The sequence below is a fragment of the Phyllobates terribilis genome, unplaced genomic scaffold, assembly GCF_046119375.1.
Source record: "Phyllobates terribilis strain yellow unplaced genomic scaffold, ASM4611937v1 Scaffold_3__8_contigs__length_932513732, whole genome shotgun sequence".
In the NCBI taxonomy this organism is placed as follows: domain Eukaryota; kingdom Metazoa; phylum Chordata; class Amphibia; order Anura; family Dendrobatidae; genus Phyllobates; species Phyllobates terribilis.
In genome coordinates, this window is record NW_027362763.1 from 292,331,321 (window position 1) to 292,354,205 (window position 22,885).

Sequence of the window (22,885 nt, forward strand, 5' to 3'; positions counted from 1 at the left end):
CAACAATAGGCTGGGGACGCATTAGCACTGTGCACACAGTAGCTATAAGAAGCAAGCAGAAAGTCGCGCTGACGCCCTAAGCAATCAGACAAGAGACATGGACACAACAGGTAATGGTGCAAAGAGTGCAGCATGGACTGACAGGTAAGATTGCGGTCTTGCATGGTGGGAGGTGGTGCACCATGCAAGCACGCCGCCAGGCAAGCACGCCGCCAGTTTGTGATAGATCGTGTATAGAAGGTGGAAGTGACTGTGGGGATCTGCTGAGGAGGGCCAGGATTTGGAGAGATATCGCTGGCAGTCAGAAGGAGCAGGACCAGTGTTAGCAGGTGAGGGCAGGAGAGGGCATGAGGTGGCTCTCTGTGCTTAGAGACACAGGATTGAATGTTGAGGAATAGTTCTGAGGAGGAGGTGAGATGGAAGGGGAGGATGGAGGGGGAGATGAAAAGTTCATTACTAGGTGTAGGGATTAGGGGAGTTAGAAGAAAGTGGAGGACTATAGGGGTGAAAACAAACAGAACATTGTTTGTGATTGATATCACTGTGTATTATCCTTGTACTGTGACTTTCTGGGTCTATTATCATTTTATTAACAAGATAATGTAGGGACACAGCGGCTAAGGAAGGTGAGTGATCCTTGGCATATTTTTAGATATATGAAAGATGAAACCAGGCACTCCAATTCAAGATCAAGTAATTAAAGATTTATCTTCATCAGCAAAGTTTTGTGGGTAGTAGGCCAATGTTTCGGTCACATGAACCTGATAGCGACCTATCAAGTACATACATATGTAAAAATAAATAAATGGATTAAAACATGATAACAAAAATATGGAAAAAAACACAGAAAAAAATAACATGATGTGAGATTATAATACATAGCGATATAAGGTGAACACATACAGTGGGGAAAATATGTTTTTGATACACTTCCGATTTTGCAAGTTTTCCCACCTACAAAGAATGGAGAGGTCTGTCATTTTATTGTAGATACACTTCAACTGTGAGAGACAGAATCTAAAAATAAAAACCAGAAAATCACATTGTATGATTTTTAAATGATATAAGTATTTGATCACCAACCAACCAGCAAGAATTCTGGCTCTCACAGACCTGTTAGGTTTTCTTTAAGAAGCCCTCCTACTCTGCACTCATTACCTGTATTAATGGCAGCTGTTTGAACTCATAACCTACAGTATATAAAAGACACTAGTGTTGAGCGAACATGCTCGACACTGCTCGGTACCCGCCCGAGCATCACGCTACTCGGGATGTTCGGCGAGCACCGAGCATTTCCGGGTTACTCGGACTGGAGCTCGGGTCTCCGCCCTGCATGTTTGGCGCTCTTTACAGAGCCAATAAACATGCAGGGATTGCCAGCAAGTCACTGTAATGCCGCAGCCATGTTGGTTGTGGGCATTACATTGATTGGCTGGCCGCACAGCGTCACCTCGAGTATTTAAAACCGGGCGCCGCTATCTTGGACACAGACGGCTGGGATCAGACAGTGTAGGGACAGCGCTGCTGATTTAGGGAGAGATATATACTGTGAAATAGTTAGTGTAGGGTCTGTAAAGGCTGCCAGATCAAACAAACAGTCCTTCTCAGGACAAATATCCATCCCAGATATCAGGCAGGCAGGCTGTATAGGAGACGCAGGGGTTATACCAGCAAACGCTGCATTACAGTCCTGTGTGCTCCTGTTGCTGAAATTGCTGGACTTAGTTCCAGGTCTCGGGGGCCAGGAAAAATCCTTTTTTTTTCATCTAAATCCTCTTTTTTTTTTCCTCCTTCACTGTACAAATACCCGTCTTATTAACCTTTTAGTGTCCCCCCCCCCCACAAAAAAAAAGTGTGTCTGTGACAGTTCAGACACAAATATATGTGTTGAAAATAGTCTGGTGTAGGCCAGAGAAACAGAAGTGTGGTTTTGCAGTTCCATGGTTCAAACCTCTGTATTATCCACTTTAGGTCCATTTGTATCTAAAAAAAAACAGTTTGAGTGTGTCGCTCACTGTTCAGCTGCAAATATATATTTAAAAAAGTCTGGTACACCAGTAAATTATAATTGTGGTTTTGCTGTTCCACGGTAAAAAATCTCTATTATCCTACTTTTGGCATTTTTGCCGTAAAAAAAAAACTAATAGTGCCTCCCTGATTTTTCAGACACAAATATATCTGTTGAAAATAGTCTGGTGTAGGCCAGAGAAACAGAAGTGTGGTTTTGCAGTTCCGCGGTTCAAACCTCTGTATTATCCACTTTAGGTCCATTTGTATCTAAAAAAAAACAGTTTGAGTGTGTCGCTCACTGTTCAGCTGCAAATATATATATTTAAAAAAGTCTGGTACACCAGTAAATTATAATTGTGGTTTTGCTGCTCCCCGGTAAAAATCTCTTTTATCCTGCTTTTGGCATTTTTTGCCGTAAACAAAAACTAATATAGTGTCTCCCTGATTTTTCAGACACAAATATATCTGTTGAAAATAGTCTGGTGTAGGCCAGACAAACAGAAGTGTGGTTTTGCAGTTCCACGGTTCAAACCACTGTATTATCCACTTTTGGGCCATTTGTATCTAAAAAAAACCAGTTTGAGTGTGTTGCTCACTGTTCAGCCGCAAAAATACATATTTAAAAAAGGCTGGTACACCAGTAAATTATAACTGTGGTTTTGCTGTTCCACGGTAAAAAATCTCTATTATCCTGCTTTTGGCATTTTTTGCCGTAAAAAAAACTAATATAGTGTCTCCCTGATTTTTCAGACACAAATATATCTGTTGAAAATAGTCTGGTGTAGGCCAGAGAAACAGAAGTGTGGTTTTGCAGTTCCATGGTTCAAACCTCTGTATTATCCACTTTTGGGCCATTTGTATCTAAAAAAAAAAGTTTGAGTGTGTCGCTCACTGTTCATCCGCAAATATATATATTTAAAAAAGGCTGGTACACCAGTAAATTATAACTGTGGTTTTGCTGTTCCACGGTAAAAAATCTCTAGTATCCAGCTTTTGTTATTTTTTCCATAAAGAAAAACAGTAATAGTTTCTCCCTGATTGTTCAGATTGTTTAAAAGAGTATGGTGTAGGCCAGAGAAATAGAACTGTGGTTTTCCTCTTCCACGGTTCTAATCTACTTTTTATTACCCTTTTTCCATTGATAGTGCAAGTGTAAGCTATTTTACTTCCTTTACAATGGGCAAGGCGCGTGGCAAGAGACGTGGAACTGGACGTTCTGGTGATGGTGCGTGAAGAGGACGGGGCCGTGGCCAAGGAGAAAATGTGCCACAACCAACAGCCACATCTTCTCGCTCCCACTTCTTGACCGAATTACTAGGGAAGCACAGAACAACACCAGTATTGCGAACTGATCAGTGTGAACCGTTTATTAATTGGATAGCAGATAATACTTCCAGTTACCTGGGCACCACCACCTCCGGTCTGTCTTCCACACGGTCAAATCTTAGTAGCCGTGAGTCTCAACGGCATACTACTCCTCACCCTGATGCTCCTTCCTCCCACCATGCCGAGTGTCGTCAGACAGCAACTGATCCCACACTTGGACACTCTGAAGAGCTGTTCACTGGTCCATTTCCAGATTTGTGCCCCTCGCTTGCTCCGCTTGAAGTGGTAGAAGAAGAGATCCCATGTAGCGATGCCCAAATATTTGAACAGCCACGGCCACAGGAAGTCGACGCTGGCAATTTGTCACAAGAGGTGGACGATGATGAGACACAATTGCCAGGAACTGAGGAGGAAGATCGTGGTGCGCAAGTGGAAGAGGAGGAGGTGGTGGATGATCTAGTAACTGACCCAACGTGGCAGGAGGACATGCAGAGCGAAGTCAGCAGCACACAGGGTGAGGGAGGCAGAGTACCCCAACAGGCAGGAAGACGCAGTGTGGTGGCCGCACACAGAAGACAGGCAACAGTTCCCCGTAACACCAACACGAGGGACGTTGCCAGTACAACCTGTAGGTCTTCTACAGTCTGGAATTTTTTTAAAGACTCTGCTGATAATCCCAAAAAGGCCATTTGTACCACCTGCCATGCCAGCATCAGCAGGGGTGACAAAACTACCAGCCTGACCACCACCAGCATGATCAGGCAGCAAAGCACCCGACTTTGTGGGGCGATCACCAGGGTCCACGACCAGTGTCAGCGGGTGTCACCACTGCTTCTTCCGCTGTTGTGCGTGCAATAGAACCCCCTGTTGTGTGTGCAAGGCAATCCCCTGTCCATACTGCATGCAAAGATGCCCCCTCCTCTCAGTCTTCACTTGTTATGGCAGTTTCTCAAGAAACAGCATCAACATCCAAGCCCACGTCCCACTGCAGCGTTCAATTGTCCATATCCCAGACCTTTGAACGAAAGCGGAAATTCACAGCTAACGCCCCACAGGTCACAGTCCTAAATTCGCACATTTCACTACTGCTTGCGTTGGAAATGCTGCCTTTTAGGCTGGTGGAGACGGAATCCTTCCGCAACCTTATGGCGGTGGCCGTCCCTCGGTACTCGGTCCACAGCCGACACTATTTTGCCCGGTGTGCCATCCCCGCACTACACAAGCACGTGTCCCAAAACATCTGCCATGCCCTCAACAACGCAGTTACTGGGAGAGTCCACCTGACAACGGACATGTGGACAAGTGCTCGTGGCCAGGGACGGTACATCTCCCTGACGGCACACTGGGTAAACATAGTGGAAGCCGGGACCCAGTCAGACCTTGGGACGGAACACATCCTCCCCACACCCAGGATTGCGGGCCCTATATCCCTCATAGTTGCCCCCACAGTGTACAGCTCCTGCGCAACATCCTCCTCCTCCTCCTCATGTTCAGCCTCCATCTCAGATATCACCACATCAGTTACAAGCTGGAAGCACTGCAGTACTGCCTCTGCCAAGCGGCAACAGGCTGTGCTGAAACTCATAAGCTTAGGTGAGAAACCTCACATTGCTTGTGAGTTGTGGACAGCTGTGAAAGAGCAGGCAGATCTGTGGCTGAGACCGCTGAACCTACATCCAGGCATGGTCGTGTGTGACAATGGCCGTAACCTGGTGGCGGCTCTGATGCGAGGCGAGATCACACACGTGCCATGCCTGGCTCATGTGCTTAACCTCGTGGTTCAGCGGGTTCTTAAATCGTACCCCGAGTTGCCAGATCTGCTCGTCAAAGTACGCTGCCTGTCAGCTCATTTTCGCAAGTCGGCTACAGCTTCCGCCGCCCTTTCTGTGCTGCAGCAGCGTTTTCAGCTTCCATCACACCGACTGGTGTGTGATGTCTCCACATGTTGGAACTCTACCCTCCACATGTTGCAAAGGATTTGTGAGCAGAAGAGAGCAGTTGTGGAGTACCAGCTGCAACAAGGCCGTCGATATTCAGGTCAGACTCCACACATAAGACCTCAGGAGTGGACCTGGATGTCTGACATATGTACCATCTTGACAAACTTTGAGGAGCCCACCAAGATGGTGAGTGGCGATGACGCCATCATTAGCGTCAGCATTCCACTTGTCTGTCTTTTGCAACGCTCTCTGCAGAGAATTAAAGAGGAGGCATTGCAGCCAGAGTATGATGAGATGGATAAAGAAGCCATAGAGGTCGATTACACACAGCCCAGCCTCATCTCTTCCCAAAGTGCATTGTTGGGGGACAATGAGGGAGAGGAGGAGGAGGAGGAGGAAGAACAGGAGCTTGTATCATGCGCTGTAAACGGTAGTACCTGTACAACTGTCATACAGTCGGTTCAGCGTGGGTGGCCTGAGGACAGGGGGGAGGAGGAGAAGGTGGAGGAGGAGGAGGAGGAGAGCATGGTCATTCGTCATCTTGGTGAGGACACGGAAGTCTTGCCCGTTGCCAGTCTGGCACCCATGGCTGACTTTATGTTACGCTGCCTTAACCGTGACCCTCACGTTGTCAAAATGTTGGGTAACAGTCATTACTGGTTGGTGACACTTTTTGACCCCCGCTACAAGGAGAACTTTCACTCTCTTAATCCTGAGGTGGAGAGGTCTACAAAAATGGGGCAGTACCAGAAGGCCCATGCTGCAGAACTGTTAAAAAAATTCCCATCTGAACATGCTAGTGGCAGAGGTCACAGTTCTTTGCCCAACCAAGGCTTACATGCTAGAGAGACGCAACTCCAATCCAGCAGAGGCAGGGGAACACTGTCAATGTTCTGGGACAGTTTTCTCAGACCCTCCCTTCGGACACACCGTGAGGTGCGGGGTACTCTCACAAGGAGTGGAAAGTTTCAAAAGATGGTGAGGGAGTACCTTGCCGACCATACCAGCGTCCTCCGTGATTCCTCTGTGCCTTTTAATTATTGGGTATCTAAGCTGGACACTTGGAATGAACTCGCTCTGTACGCCTTGGAGGTCCTGGCCTGCCCTGCCATTAGCGTGTTATCGGAGCGTGTTTTTAGTGCCGCTGGGGGAATTATAACTGATAAGCGCACTCGCCTGTCAACTGACAATGCTGACAAGCTGACCCTTATCAGAATGAACAAGGGCTGGATTGGGCCAGACTTCTCATCACCACCAAATGACAGCAGAGTAACATAAAGTCAAATCCACTGTGTTATTTCGGGAGGTGTATTCACATGCACCGCTTCACACCCACACATGGGTATACGCTTACTCATTTCGGCTGTTTTATGTTATTCTACTTATCGTCAGCCTCCATCACCACTATACCACCAGGGTGACCGTGGTCTGTGTTGCCATTATTGAAAGTTCCTCCGTCCTTATTTTTGTCAGCTTTTGCTTGGAAGGCATAAGCAAAGACTGTGGGAGACCCACTCCCCAATAATGGGAATAATATTTTTAAGATGCTGTACTGTATGGCTCTTGTAAGGTGCATTAAAATCGTCTTGTTAAGCTACTGCGACCTCCACCACTTTTCCAAGGGGCATTAAAACCGTCCTGCTAAGCTACTGGGACCTCCACGTCTCTTCCGAGGGGCATTAAAACTGTCTTGTTAAGCTACTGTGACCTCCACGTCTCTTCCGAGGGGCATTAAAACTGTCTTGTTAAGCTACTGTGACCTCCACCACTTTTCCAAGGGGCATTAAAACCATCTTGTTAAGCTACTGGGACCTCCACGTCTCTTCCGAGGGGCATTAAAACCGTCTTGTTAAGCTACTGCGACCTTCACGTCCCTTCAAAGGGGCATTAAAAGCGTCTTCTTAAACCACTCAGAATTCCACAGCTCTTCCAGGGGGCATTGAAATGTTGTTTTTAATTAACTCTAACCTCCACGACTCTTCGAATGGGCATTGCATTGCCTCCTAATTTTTGGCAGCTTTTGCTTGGAAGGCATAAGCAAAGACTATGAGAGACCCACTCCCCAATAATGGGAATAATGTTTGTAATATGCTGTACTGCATGGCTCTTGTTAGGGGCATTGAAAGTTCCTCCGTCCTAATTTTTGGCAGCTTTTGTTTGGAAGGCATAAGCAAAGACTATGGGAGACCCACTCCCTAATAATGGGAAAAATGTTTGTAATATTCTGTACTGCATGGCTCTTGTAAGGGGCATTGCAAGTTCCTCTGTCCTAATTTTTGGCAGCTTTTGCTTGGAAGGCATAAGCAAAGACTATGGGAGACCCACTCCCCAATAATGGGAATAATGTTTTTAATATTCTGTACTGCATGGCTCTTGTCAGGGGCATTGCAAGTTCCTCCATCCTAATTTTTGGCAGCTTTTGCTTGGAAGGCATAAGCAAAGACTATGGGAGACCCACTCCCCAATAATGGGAATAATGTTTGTAATATGCTGTACTGCATGGCTCTTGTAAGGGGTATTGCAAGTTCCTCCGTCCTAATTTTTGGCAGCTTTTGCTTGGAAGGCATAAGCAAAGACTATGGGAGACCCACTCCCCAATAATGGGAATAATGTTTGTAATATGCTGTACTGCATGGCTCTTGTAATGGGCATTGCAAGTTCCTCCATCCTAATTTTTGCCTGCTTTTGCTTGGAAGGCATAAGCAAAGACTATGGGAGACCCACTCCCCAATAATGGGAAAAATGTTTGTAATATGCTGTACTGCATGGCTCTTGTAAGGGGCATTGCAAGTTCCTCCATCCTAATTTTTGGCAGCTTTTGCTTGGAAGGCATAAGCAAAGACTATGGGAGACCCACTCCCCAATAATGGGAATAATGTTTGTAATATGCTGTACTGCATGGCTCTTGTGAGGGGCATTGCAAGTTCCTCCATCCTAATATTTGGCAGCTTTTGCTTGGAAGGCATAAGCAAAGACTATGGGAGACCCACTCCCCAATAATAGGAAAAATATTTGTAATATGCTGTACTGCATGGCTCTTGTAAGGGGCATTGCAAGTTCCTACGTCCTAATTTTTGGAATCTTTTGCTTGGAAGGCATAAGCAAAGACTATGGGAGACCCAATTCCCAATAATGGGAATAATGTTTGTAATATGCTGTACTGCATGGCTCTTGTAAGGGGCATTGTAAGTTTCTCCGTCCTAATTTTTGGCAAATTTTGCTTGGAAGGCATAAGCAAAGACTATGGGAGACCCACTCCATAATAATGGGAACAATGTTTTTAATATGCTGTACTGCATGGCTCTTGTAAGGGGCATTGCAAGTTCCTCCATCCTAATTTTTGGCAGCTTTTGCTTGGAAGGCATAAGCAAAGACTATGGGAGACCCACTCCCCAATAATGGGAAAAATGTTTGTAATATGCTGTACTGCATGGCTCTTGTAAGGGGCATTGCAAGTTTCTCCATCCTAATTATTGGCCGCTTTTGCTTGGAAGGCATAAGCAAAGACTATGGGAGACCCACTCCCCAATAATGGGAATAATGTTTGTAATATTCTGTACTGCATGGCTCTTGTAAGGTGCATTCCAAGTTCCTCCATCCTAATTTTTGGCAGCTTTTGCTTCTAATGCGTAAGCAAATACTATGGGAGACCCACTCCTCAATAATGGGAATAATGTTTGTAATATGCTGTACTGCATGGCTCTTGTAAGGGGCATTGTAAGTTTCTCCGTCCTAATTTTTGGCAGATTTTGCTTGGAAGGCATAAGCAAAGACTATGGGAGACCCACTCCATAATAATGGGAACAATGTTTTTAATATGCTGTACTGCATGGCTCTTGTAAGGGGCATTGCAAGTTCCTCCATCCTAATTTTTGGCAGCTTTTGCTTGGAAGGCATAAGCAAAGACTATGGGAGACCCACTCCCCAATAATGGGAAAAATGTTTGTAATATGCTGTACTGCATGGCTCTTGTAAGGGGCATTGCAAGTTTCTTCATCCTAATTATTGGCCGCTTTTGCTTGGAAGGCATAAGCAAAGACTATGGGAGACCCACTCCCCAATAATGGGAAAAATGTTTGTAATATTCTGTACTGCATGGCTCTTGTAAGGTGCATTCCAAGTTCCTCCATCCTAATTTTTGGCAGCTTTTGCTTCTAATGCGTAAGCAAATACTATGGGAGACCCACTCCTCAATAATGGGAATAATGTTTGTAATATGCTGTACTGCATGGCTCTTGTAAGGGGCATTGCAAGTTCCTCCATCCTAATTTTTTGGCAGCTTTTGCTTGAAAGGCATAAGCAAAGACTATGGGAGACCCACTCCCCAATAATGGGAATAATGTTTGTAATATGCTGTACTGCATGGCTCTTGTAAGGGGCATTGCAAGTTCCTCCATCCTAATTTTTTGGCAGCTTTTGCTTGAAAGGCATAAGCAAAGACTATGGGAGACATACTCCCCAGTAATGGGAAAAATGTTTGTAATATGCTGTACTGCATGGCTCTTGTAAGGGGCATTGCAAGTTCCTCTGTCCTAATTTTTGGCAGCTTTTGCTTGGAAGGCATAAGCAAAGACTATGGGAGACCCACTCCCCAATAATGAGAATAATGTTTGTAATATGCTGTACTGCATGGCTCTTGTAAGGGGCATTGCAAGTTCCTCCGTCCTCATTTTTGGCAGCTTTTGCTTGGAAGGCATAAGCAAAGACTATGGGAGACCCACTCCCCAATAATGGGTAGAAGGTTTTTAGTATGATGTAATCCACGTCTGTTTCAAGGGGCATTGCAGTTCCTCATAATTTTTGGAAAGCCTTCCATTCACTGCGTAGGCCAACAGTGTACAGGAGACCTAGTTGCTATAAATGGAAAAAACGGTTTAGTTAAGGCCCTCTGACCTCCATGTAATTTACAAGGGGCATTGGAGTGCCTCAAAATTTTTGGTAGGCATTGCACTCACTGTATGCCCTATAACTGTGTATCCGAACAGCTCCTTTTGTTACAGAAACATATCCTACAAGACATCTGTGGTTGACTGGCCTGATATTGATGTGAATGGTCCCTGCTCCTCCTGCTCTTTCTCCTTTGCCACCACCTCATCCATCATTTATCACCTGAAGCTTTGTTTTAACGGGAGTCATAGAACTGGGAAAGTAGCAGGAAAACATCCAGCAATCCTCGGAGGAGGTAGGATATGCGCCAAAACGCTGACCATATCAGGCCTAGCCGCTACTACATACATGCGCTTGCATTCCAAGAAAACAAAGCAGAAGCTAACTTCTATCATCATCATCATGCTCCTCACCTTGGCACTCTCAACTCCCCTGATGGAGAAGCCAGGGCCCACAGGAGGAGTCTTGTTGGTTCTCTATTGGGCTCGTCCAATGCTGCCCTAAAGCAGTCCAGGCTAACAAAAGTGTGTGGGAAGGTGACAGGTGAAATAGAGGCGGCTGGGGACCACTTATGGACACCCGGTCACTCCCAGGCGGCTAGGGACCGTGTGTGGACACCCGGCCGCCGGGCGGCTGGGGACTGAGTATGGATACCAGGCCGCCAACGCAGCCATGATGTGGTGGCCAGATTCCGCCTCCACATACCTAAAAGGCCCAATTTAAAGTGCAAGCAAGCAATCAGTATGGTATTGCAGCCTGGGGGTGGGTGGGTGGCAGGCTGCATACTTGCACTTGCATTTCAAGGAATGAGAGAGGTACAATTGAACACTGCCCTGGGACAAGGACTTGATCAGGGATAGCTGCAAGTCTGCAACGACAGGTGCAGGGTGGGAGGCATCTTCGCATGTGCCATGAACAGGGGGTTGGCATGCACACACTACAGTGGAATAGGCTGTCCTTCCCACTAAATGCACTGGGGAGGGCACAGGTAATGTTTTGGTATGCTCGCTTAATCTTATGTATAAGGCGCACCGGGACAAATAGGGGCGGCTGGGGACCGAGTATGGATACCTCGCTGCCGAAGCAGCCATGAGGTAGTGGCCTGCTTCGGCCTTCTCCAAACGAAAAGGCCCCATTTCAAGTGCAAGCTAGCAGTATGGTATTGCAGCCTGCGGGTGTGTGGGTGGCAGGCTGCACAATTACGCTTGCATTCCAAGAAAACAAAGCAGATGCTAACTTCTATCATCATCATCATGCTCCTCACCTAGGCACTCTCAACTCCTCTGATGGAGAAGCCAGGGCCCACCGGAGGAGTCTCTGGTTGTCTGGTGGGCTCATCCAATGCTGCCCTAAAGCAGGACAGGCTAGGAAAATTGTGGGGAAGGTTCCTGGGACAAATAGTGGCTGCTGGGGACTGAGTATGGAGACCTCACCGCCGACGCAGCCAGGAGGTAGTGGCCTGCTTCGGCCTCCTCCAAACTAAAAGGCCCCATTTCAAGTGCAAGCTAGCAGTATGGCATTGTAGCCTGGGGGTGGGTGGGTGGCAGGCTGCACACTTACGCTTGCATTAAAAGAAAACAAAGCAGATGCTAACTTCTATCATTATCATCATGCTCCTCACCTTGGCATTCTCAACTCCTCTGATGGAGAAGCCAGGGCCCGCCGGAAGAGTCTCTGGTTCTCTGGTGGGCTCGTCCAATGCTGCCCTAAAGCAAGACAGGCTAAGAAAAGTGTGGGGAAGGTTCCTGGGACAAATAGTGGCGGCTGGGGACTGAGTATGGAGACCTCGCCGCCGTCGCAGCCAGGAGGTAGTGGCCAGCTTCGGCCTCCTCCAAACTAAAAGGCCCCATTTCAAGTGCAAGCTAGCAGTATGGCATTGCAGCCTGCGGGTGGGTGGGTGGCAGGCTGGACACTTACGCTTGCATTCCAAGAAAACAAAGCAGAAGCTAACTTCTATCATCATCATCATGCTCCTCACCTTGGCACTCTCAACTCCCCTGATGGAGAAGCCAGGGCCCACCGGAGGAGTCTGGTTCTCTGGTGAGCTCGTCCAAAGCTGCCCTAAAGCAGGCCAGGCTAAGAAAAGTGTGGAGAAGGTGACAGGAGAAATAAGGGCGGCTGGGGACCGTTTATGGACACCGGGACGCCCCCTGGCGGCTGGGGACCGAGAGTGGACACCCGGCCCCGGGGCGGCTGGGGACCGAGTATGGACACCCGGCTGCCCACTGGCGGCTGGGGACCGAGCGTGGACACCCGGTCGCCGGGCGGCTGGGGACTGGGTATGGATACCTCACTGCCGAAGCAGCCATGAGGTAGTGGCCAGCTTCGGCCTCTTCCAAACTAAAAGACCCCATTTCAAGTGCAAGCTAGCAGTATGGCATTGTAGCCTGGGGGTGGGTGGGTGGCAGGCTGCACACTTACGCTTGCATTAAAAGAATACAAAGCAGATGCTAACTTCTATCATCATCATCATGCTCGTCACCTTGGCACTCTCAACTCCTCTGATGGAGAAGCCAGGGCCCACCGGAGGAGTCTCTGGTCGTCTGGTGGGCTCGTCCAATGCTGCCCTAAAGCAGGGCAGGCTAAGAAAAGTGTGGGGAATGTTCCCGGGACAAATAGTGGCTGCTGGGGACTGAGTATGGAGACATCGCCACCGACGCAGCCAGGAGGTAGTGGCCAGCTTCGGCCTCCTCCAAACTAAAAGGCCCCATTTCAAGTGCAAGCTAGCAGTATGGCATTGTAGCCTGGGGGTGGGTGGGAAGCAGGCTACACCTTTACGCTTGCATTAAAAGAAAACAAAGCAGATGCTAACTTCTATCATAATCATAATGCTCCTCACCTTGGCACTCTCAACTGCTCTGATGGAGAAGCCAGTGCCCACCGGAGGAGTCTCTGGTCATCTGGTGGGCTCGTCCAATGCTGCCCTAAAGCAGGGCAGGCTAAGAAAAGTGTGGGGAAGGTTCCTGGGACAAATAGTGGCGTCTGGGGACTGAGTATGGAGACCTCGCCGCCGACGTAGCCAGGTGGTAGTGGCCAGCTTTGGCCTCCTCCATACTAAAAGACCTCATTTCAAGTGCAAGCTAGCAGTATGGTATTGCAGCCTGCGGGTGGGTGGGTGGCAGGCTGCACCTTTGCGCTTGCATTTCAAGAAAACAAAGCAGATGCTAACTTCTGTCATCATTATCATGCTCCTCACCTTGGAACTCTCAACTCCCCTAATGGAGAAGCCAGGGCCCACCGGAGGAGTCTGGTTCTCTTGTGGGCTCATCCAATGCTGCCCTAAAGCAGGTCAGGCTAAGAAAAGTGTGGGGGAAGGTGACAAGAGAAATAGGGGCGGCTGGGGACCGTTTATGGACACCAGGGCGCCCCCTGGCAGCTGAGGACCGAGAGTGGACACCCGGCCGCAGGGCAGCTGGGAACCGAGTATGGACACCCGGCCGCCCCCTGGCAGCTGGGGACCGAGCGTGGACACCTGGTCGCCGGGCGGCTGGGGACTGAGTATGGATATCTCACTGCCGAAGCAGCCATGAAGTAGTGGCCAGCTTCGGCCTCCTCCAAACTAAAAGGCCCCATTTCAAGTGCAAGCTAGCAGTATGGCATTGTAGCCTTGGGGTTGGTGGGTGGCATTATGCACACTTTACGCTTGCATTAAAAGAAAACAAAGCAGATGCTAACTTCTATCATTATCATCATGCTCCTCACCTTGGCACTCTCAACTGCTCTGATGGAGAAGCCAGTGCCCACCGGAGGAGTCTCTGGTTGTCTGGTGGGCTCGTCCAATGCTGCCCTAAAGCAGGCCAGGCTAAGAAAAGTGTGGGGAAGGTTCCCGGGACAAATAGTGGTGGCTGGGGACAGAGTATGGAGATCTCGCTGCCGACGCAGCCATGAGGAAGTGCCCAGCTTCGGCCTCCTACAAAGTAAAAGACCCCATTTCAAGTGCAAGCTAGCAGTATGGTATTGCAGCCTGCAGGTGGGTGGTGGCAGGCTGGACACTTACGCTTGCATTCCAAGAAAACAAAGCAGATGCTATCTTCTATCATCATCATCATGCTCCTCACCTTGGCACTCTCAACTCCCCTGATGGAGAAGCCAGGGCCCACAGGAGGAGTCTGGTTCTCTGGTGGGCTCGTCCAATGCTGCCCTAAAGCAGGCCAGGCTAAGAAAAGTGTGGGGGAAGGTGACAGGAGAAATAGGGGCGGCTGGGGACCGTTTATGGACACCAGGCCGCCCCCTGGCGGCTGGGGACCGAGAGTGGACACCCGGCCGCGGGGCGGCTGGGGACCGAGTATGGACACCCGGCCGCCCACTGGCGGCTGGGGACTGAGCGTGGACACCCGGTCGCCTGGCGGCTGGGGACTGAGTATGGATACCTCACTGCCGAAGCAGCCATGAAGTAGTGGCCAACTTCGGCCTCCTCCAAACTAAAAGGCCCCATTTCAAGTGCAAGCTAGCAGTATGGCATTGTAGCCTGGGGGTGGGTGGGTGGCAGGCTGCACACTTACGCTTCCATTAAAAGAAAACAAAGCAGATGCTAACTTCTATCATCATCATCATGCTCGTCACCTTGGCACTCTCAACTCCTCTGATGGAGAAGCCAGGGCCCACCGGAGGAGTCTCTGGTTGTCTGGTGGGCTCGTCCAATGCTGCCCTAAAGCAGGCCAGGCTAAGAAAAGTGTGGAGAATGTTCCCGGGACAAATAGTGGCTGCTGGGGACTGAGTATGGAGACCTCGCCGCCGACGCAGCCAGGAGGTAGTGGCCAGCTTCGGCCTCCTCCAAACTAAACAGCCCCATTTCAAGTGCAAGCTAGCAGTATGGCATTGTAGCCTGGGGGTGGGTGGGTAGCAGGCTGCACACTTACGCTTGCATTAAAAGAAAACAAAGCAGATGCTAACTTCTATCATCATCATCATGCTCCTCACCTTGGCACTCTCAACTGCTCTGATGGAGAAGCCAGTGCCCACCGGAGGAGTCTCTGGTTGTCTGGTGGGCTCGTCCAATGCTGCCCTAAAGCAGGGCAGGCTAAGAAAAGTGTGGGGGAAGGTGACAGGAGAAATAGGGGCGGCTAGGGATCGTTTATGGACAGCAGGCCGCCCCCTGGCAGCTGGGGACCGAGAGTGGACATCCAGCCGCGGGGCGACTGGGAACCGAGTATGGACACCCGGCCGCCCCCTGGCGGCTGGGGACCAAGCGTGGACACCCGGTCGCCGGGCGGCTGGGGACTGTGTATGGATAACTCACTGCCGAAGCAGCCATGAAGTAGTGGCCAGCTTCGGCCTCCTCCAAACTAAAAGGCCCCATTTCAATTGCAAGCTAGCAGTATGGCATTGTAGCCTGGGGGTGGGTGGGTGGCAGGCTGCACACTTACGCTTCCATTAAAAGAAAACAAAGCAGATGCTAACTTCTATCATCATCATGCTCGTCACCTTGGCACTCTCAACTCCTCTGATGGAGAAGCCAGGGCCCACCGGAGGAGTCTCTGGTTGTCTGGTGGGCTCGTCCAATGCTGCCCTAAAGCAGGCCAGGCTAAGAAAAGTGTGGAGAATGTTCCCGGGACAAATAGTGGCTGCTGGGGACTGAGTATGGAGACCTCGCCGCCGACGCAGCCAGGAGGTAGTGGCCAGCTTCGGCCTCCTCCAAACTAAACGGCCCCATTCCAAGTGCAAGCTAGCAGTATGGCATTGTAGCCTGGGGGTGGGTGGGTAGCAGGCTGCACACTTACGCTTGCATTAAAAGAAAACAAAGCAGATGCTAACTTCTATCATCATCATCATGCTCCTCACCTTGGCACTCTCAACTGCTCTGATGGAGAAGCCAGTGCCCACCGGAGGAGTCTCTGGTTGTCTGGTGGGCTCGTCCAATGCTGCCCTAAAGCAGGGCAGGCTAAGAAAAGTGTGGGGGAAGGTGACAGGAGAAATAGGGGCGGCTAGGGATCGTTTATGGACACCTGGCCGCCCCCTGGCAGCTGGGGACCGAGAGTGGACATCCAGCCGCGGGGCGACTGGGAACCGAGTATGGACACCCGGCCGCCCACTGGCGGCTGGGGACCAAGCGTGGACACCCGGTCGCCGGGCGGCTGGGGACTTAGTATGGATAACTCACTGCCGAAGCAGCCATGAAGTAGTGGCCAGCTTCGGCCTCCTCCAAACTAAAAGGCCCCATTTCAATTGCAAGCTAGCAGTATGGCATTGTAGCCTGGGGGTGGGTGGGTGGCAGGCTGCACACTTACGCTTGCATTAAAAGAAAACAAAGCAGATGCTAACTTCTATCATCATCATCATGCTCCTCACCTTGGCACTCTCAACTCCTCTGATGGAGAAGCCAGGGCCCACCGGAGGAGTATTTGGTTGTCTGGTGGGCTCGTCCAGTGCTACCCTAAAGCAGGCCAGGCTAAGAAAAGTGTGGGGAAGGTTCCCGGGACAAATAGTGGTGGCTGGGGACTGAGTATGGAGACCTCGCTGCCGACGCAGCCATGAGGTAGTGGCCAGCTTCGGGCTCCTACAAACTAAAAGACCCCATTTCAAGTGCAAGCTAGCATTATGGTATTGCAGCCTGCAGGTGGGTGGGTGGCAGGCTGGACACTTACGCTTGCATTAAAAGAAAACAAAGCAGATGCTAACTTCTATCATCATCATCATGTTTCTCACCTTGGCACTCTCAACTGCTCTGATGGAGAAGCCAGTGCCCACCGGAGGAGTCTCTGGTTGTCTCGTAGGCTCGTCCAATGCTGCCCTAAAGCAGGCCAGGCTAAGAAAAGTGTGGGGAAGGTTCCTGGGACAAATAGTGGCGGCTGGGGACTGAGTATGGAGACCTCGCCGCCGACGCAGCCAGGAGGTAGTGGCCAGCTTTGGCCTCCTCCAAACTAAAAGGCCCCATTTCAAGTGCAAGCTAGCAGTATGGTATTGCAGCCTGCGGGTGGGTGGGTGGCAGGCTGCACACTTACGCTTGCATTTCAAGAAAACAAAGCAGATGCTAACTTCTATCATCATCATTATGCTCCTCACCTTGGCACTCTCAACTCCCCTGATGGAGAAGCCAGGGCCCACCGGAGGAGTCTGGCTCTCTTGTGGGCTCGTCCAATGCTGCCCTAAAGCAGGCCAGGCTAAGAAAAGTGTGGGGGAAGGTGACAGGAGAAATAGGGGCGGCTGGGGATCGTTTATGGACACCAGGCCGCCCCCTGGCAGCTTGGGACCGAGAGTGGACACCCGGCCGCGGGGTGGCTGGGGACCGAGTATGGACACCCGGCCACCCCCTGGCGGCTGGGGACCGAGTATGGACACCTGGCCGCCCCCTGGCGGCTAGGAACCGAGTGTGGACACCCGGCTCCGGGCGGCTGGGGACTAAGTATGGATACCAGGCCGCCAACGCAGCCATGATGTGGTGGCCAGATTCCGCCTCCAAATGCCTAAAAGGCCCAATTTAAAGTGCAAGCAAGCAGTATGGTATTGCAGCCTGGGGGTGGGTGGGTGGCAGGCTGGATACTTGCGCTTGCATTGCAAGGAATGGGAGAGGTTCAATTGAACACTGCCCTGGGGCAAGGGCTTGAAAGGGGACAGTTGCAAGTCTGCAACGACAGGTGCAAGGTGGGAGGCATCTTCGCATGTGCCATGAACAGGGGTTTGGCATGCACACACTACAGCGGAACAGGCTGTCCTTCCCACTAAATACACTGGGAAGGGTACAGGTAATGTTTTGGTATGCGCGCTTAATCTTATGTATAAGGCGCACCTGGACAAATAGAAGCGTCTGGGGACCGAGTATTGATACCTTGCTGATGAAGCTGCCATGAGGTAGTGGCCAGCTTCGGCCTCCTCCAAACTAAAAAGCCCCATTTCAAGTGCAAGCTAGCAGTATGGTATTGCAGCCTGCGGGTGTGTGGGTGGCAGGCTGCACACTTACGCTTGCATTCCAAGAAAACAAAGCAGATTCTAACTTCTATCATCATCATCATGCTCCTCACCTAGGCACTCTCAACTCCTCTGATGGAGAAGCCAGGGCCCACCGGAGGAGTCTCTGGTTGTCTGGTGGGCTCGTCCAATGCTGCCCTAAAGCAGGCCAGGCTAAGAAAAGTGTGGGGAAGGTTCCCAGGGCAAATAGTGGTGGCTGGGGACTGAGTATGGAGACCTCACCGCCGACGCAGCCTGGAGGTAGTGGCCAGCTTTGGCCTCCTCCAAACTAAAAGGCCTCATTTCAAGTGCAAGCTAGCATTATGGTATTGCAGCCTGCGGGTGGGTGGGTGGCAGGCTGGACACTTACGCTTGCATTAAAAGAAAACAAAGCAGATGCTAACTTCTATCATCATCATCATGCTTCTCACCTTGGCACTCTCAACTGCTCTGATGGAGAAGCCAGTGCCCACCGGAAGAGTCTCTGGTTGTCTGGTGGGCTCGTCCAATGCTGCCCTAAAGCAGGCCAGGCTAAGAAAAGTGTGGGGAAGGTTCCTGGGACAAATAGTGGCGGCTGGGGACTGAGTATGGAGACCTTGCCGCCGACGCAGCCAGGAGGTAGTGGCCAGCTTTGGCCTCCTCCAAACTAAAAGGCCCCATTTCAAGTGCAAGCTAGCAGTATGGTATTGCAGCCTGCGGGTGGGTGGGTGGCAGGCTGCACACTTACACTTGCATTTCAAGAAAACAAAGCAGATGCTAACTTCTATCATCATCATTATGCTCCTCACCTTGGCACTCTCAACTCCCCTGATGGAGAAGCCAGGGCCCACCGGAGGAGTCTGGCTCTCTTGTGGGCTCGTCCAATGCTGCCCTAAAGCAGGCCAGGCTAAGAAAAGTGTGGGGGAAGGTGACAGGAGAAATAGGGGCGGCTGGGGATCGTTTATGGACACCAGGCCGCCCCCTGGCAGCTTGGGACCGAGAGTGGACACCCGGCCGCCGGGTGGCTGGGGACCGAGTATGGACACCCGGCCGCCCCCTGGCGGCTGGGGACCGAGTATGGACACCTGGCCGCCCCCTGGCGGCTAGGAACCGAGTGTGGACACCCGGCTCCGGGCGGCTGGGTACTAAGTATGGATACCAGGCCGCCAACGCAGCCATGATGTGGTGGCCAGATTCCGCCTCCAAATGCCTAAAAGGCCCAATTTAAAGTGCAAGCAAGCAGTATGGTATTGCAGCCTGGGGGTGGGTGGGTGGCAGGCTGGATACTTGCGCTTGCATTGCAAGGAATGGGAGAGGTTCAATTGAACACTGCCCTGGGGCAAGGGCTTGAAAGGGGACAGTTGCAAGTCTGCATCGACAGGTGCAGGGTGGGAGGCACCTTCGCATGTGCCATGAACAGGGGTTTGGCATGCACACACTACAGCGGAATAGGCTGTCCTTCCCACTAAATACACTGGGAAGGGTACAGGTAATGTTTTGGTATGCGCGCTTAATCTTATGTATAAGGCGCACCTGGACAAATAGAAGCGTCTGGGGACCGAGTATTGATACCTTGCTGATGAAGCTGCCATGAGGTAGTGGCCAGCTTCGGCCTCCTCCAAACTAAAAAGCCCCATTTCAAGTGCAAGCTAGCAGTATGGTATTGCAGCCTGCGGGTGTGTGGGTGGCAGGCTGCACACTTACGCTTGCATTCCAAGAAAACAAAGCAGATGCTAACTTCTATCATCATCATCATGCTCCTCACCTAGGCACTCTCAACTCCTCTGATGGAGAAGCCAGGGCCCACCGGAGGAGTCTCTGGTTGTCTGGTGGGCTCGTCCAATGCTGCCCTAAAGCAGGCCAGGCTAAGAAAAGTGTGGGGAAGGTTCCCAGGGCAAATAGTGGTGGCTGGGGACTGAGTATGGAGACCTCGCCGCCGATGCAGCCTGGAGGTAGTGGCCAGCTTTGGCCTCCTTCAAACTAAAAAGCCCCATTTCAAGTGCAAGCTAGCAGTATGGTATTGCAGCCTGCGGGTGGGTGGGTGGCAGGCTGCACACTTACGCTTGCATTCCAAGAAAACAAAGCAGATGCTAACTTCTATCATCATCATCATACTCCTCACCTTGGCGCTCTCAACTCCCCTGATGGAGAAGCCAGGGCCCACCGGAGGAGTCTGGTTCTCTTGTGGGCTCGTCCAATGCTGCCCTAAAGCAGGCCAGGCTAAGAAAAGTGTGGGGGAAGGTGACGGGAGAAATAGGGGCGGCTCGGGACCTTTTATGGACACCAGGCCGCCCCCTGGCAGCTGGGGACCGAGAGTGGACACCCGGCCGCGGGGCGGCTGGGAACCGAGTATGGACACCCGGCAGGTTGCACACTTACGCTTGCATTAAAAGAAAACAAAGCAGATGCTAACGTCTATCATCATCATCATGCTCCTCACCTTGGCACTCTCAACTCCTCTGATGGAGAAGCAAGGGCCCACCGGAGGAGTATTTGGTTGTCTGGTGGGCTCGTCCAATGCTGCCCTAAAGCAGGCCAGGCTAAGAAAAGTGTGGGGAAGGTTCCCGGGACAAATAGTGGTGGCTGGGGACTGAGTATGGAGACCTCGCTGCCGACGCAGCCATGAGGTAGTGGCCAGCTTCGGGCTCCTACAAACTAAAAGACCCCATTTCAAGTGCAAGCTAGCAGTATGGCATTGTAGCCTGGGGGTGGGTGGGTAGCAGGCTGCACACTTACGCTTGCATTAAAAGAAAACAAAGCAGATGCTAACTTCTATCATCATCATGCTCCTCACCTTGGCACTCTCAACTGCTCTGATGGAGAAGCCAGTGCCCACCGGAGGAGTCTCTGGTTGTCTGGTGGGCTCGTCCAGTGCTGCCCTAAAGCAGGCCAGGCTAAGAAAAGTGTGGGGAAGGTTCCTGGGACAAATAGTGGTGGCTGGGGACTGAGTATGGAGACCTCGCCGCCGATGCACCCAGGAGGTAGTGGCCAGCTTTGGCCTCCTCCAAACTAAAAGGCCCCATTTAAAGTGCAAGCTAGCAGTATGGTATTGCAGCCTGCGGGTGGGTGGGTGGCAGGCTGAACACTTACGCTTGCCTTTCAAGAAAACAAAGCAGATGCTAACTTCTATCATCATCATTATGCTCCTCACCTTGGCTCTCTCAACTCCCCTGATGGAGAAGCCAGGGCCCACCGGAGGAGTCTGGTTCTCTTGTGGGCTCGTCCAATGCTGCCCTAAAGCAGGCCAGGCTAAGAAAAGTGTGGGGGAAGGTGACAGGAGAAATAGGGGCGGCTGGGGACCGTTTATGGACACCAAGCCGCCCCCTGGCAGCTGGGGACCGAAAGTGGACACCCGGCCGCGGGGCGGCTGGGGACCGAGTATGGACACCCGGCCGCCCCCTGGCGGCTGGGGACCGAGTATGGACACCTGGCCGCCCCCTGGCGGCTAGGAACCGAGTGTGGACACCCGGCCGCCGGGCGGCTGGGGACTAAGTATGGATACCAGGCCGCCAACGCAGCCATGATGTGGTGGCCAGATTCCGCCTCCAAATGCCTAAAAGGCCCAATTTAAAGTGCAAGCAAGCAGTATGGTATTGCAGCCTGGGGGTGGGTGGGTGGCAGGCTGGATACTTGCGCTTGCATTGCAAGGAATGGGAGAGGTTCAATTGAACACTGCCCTGGGACAAGGACTTGAACGGGGATAGTTGCAAGTCTGCAACGACAGGTGCAGGGTGGGAGGCATCTTCGCATGTGCCATGAACAGGGGTTTGGCATGCACACACTACAGCGGAATAGGCTGTCCTTCCCACTAAATACACTGGAGAGGGTACAGGTAATGTTTTGGTATGCGCTCTTAATCTTATGTATAAGGCGCACCGGGACAAATAGAAGCGGCTGGGGACCGAGTATTGATACCTCGCTGACGAAACTGCCATGAGGTAGTGGCCAGCTTCGGCCTCCTCCAAACTAAAAAGCCCCATTTCAAGTGCAAGCTAGCAGTATGGTATTGCAGCCTGCGGGTGGGTGGGTGGCAGGCTGCACACTTACGCTTGCATTCCAAGAAAACAAAGCAGATGCTAACTTCTATCATCATCATCATGCTCCTCACCTAGGCACTCTCAACTCCTCTGATGGAGAAGCCAGGGCCCACCAGAGGAGTCTCTGGTTGTCTGGTGGGCTCGTCCAATGCTGTCCTAAAGCAGGCCAGGCTAAGAAAAGTGTGGGGAAGGTTCCCAGGACAAATAGTGGCAGCTGGGGACTGAGTATAGAGACCTCGCCGCCGACGCAGCCATGAGGTAGTGGCCAGCTTCGGCCTCCTACAAACTAAAAGGCCCCATTTCAAGTGCAAGCTAGCAGTATAGTATTGCATCCTGTGGGTGGGTGGTTGGCTGCATATTTGCACTTGCATTGCAAGGAATGTGGGAGGTACAATTGAACACTGCCCTGGGACAAGGACTTGCACGAGGATAGTTGCAAGTCTGCATCTTCTGATGCGGCAAGGATCACTTCTGATGGGCACACTTTTAGGCAGTGACCTGGGTGTCAAAGATGCTTCCAGGGGTCTTCCCCATGCGGTTCCCATGTATTTGCAGCACTGTATGCATGTGTCACACAGCACATGGCCAGTTAAGGTTGTAAAATGTTAAAAAGCAGTTTCAGTTTCGTTTTTGAACGTTTTATTATGAGCCCTTAAAAGTGGCTTAATACCTCTGACCACGTTGTTGACAGCAGTGACCTGGGGGGCAAAAATGCTTCCTGGGGCGATCCCCATGCTGTCCCCATATCATTTGAGCACTGTCACTATCGTTTTAGGCACTTGTTAGGCTTTTAAAAGACTGCCGGGGGTGCCTCTGCAAAAA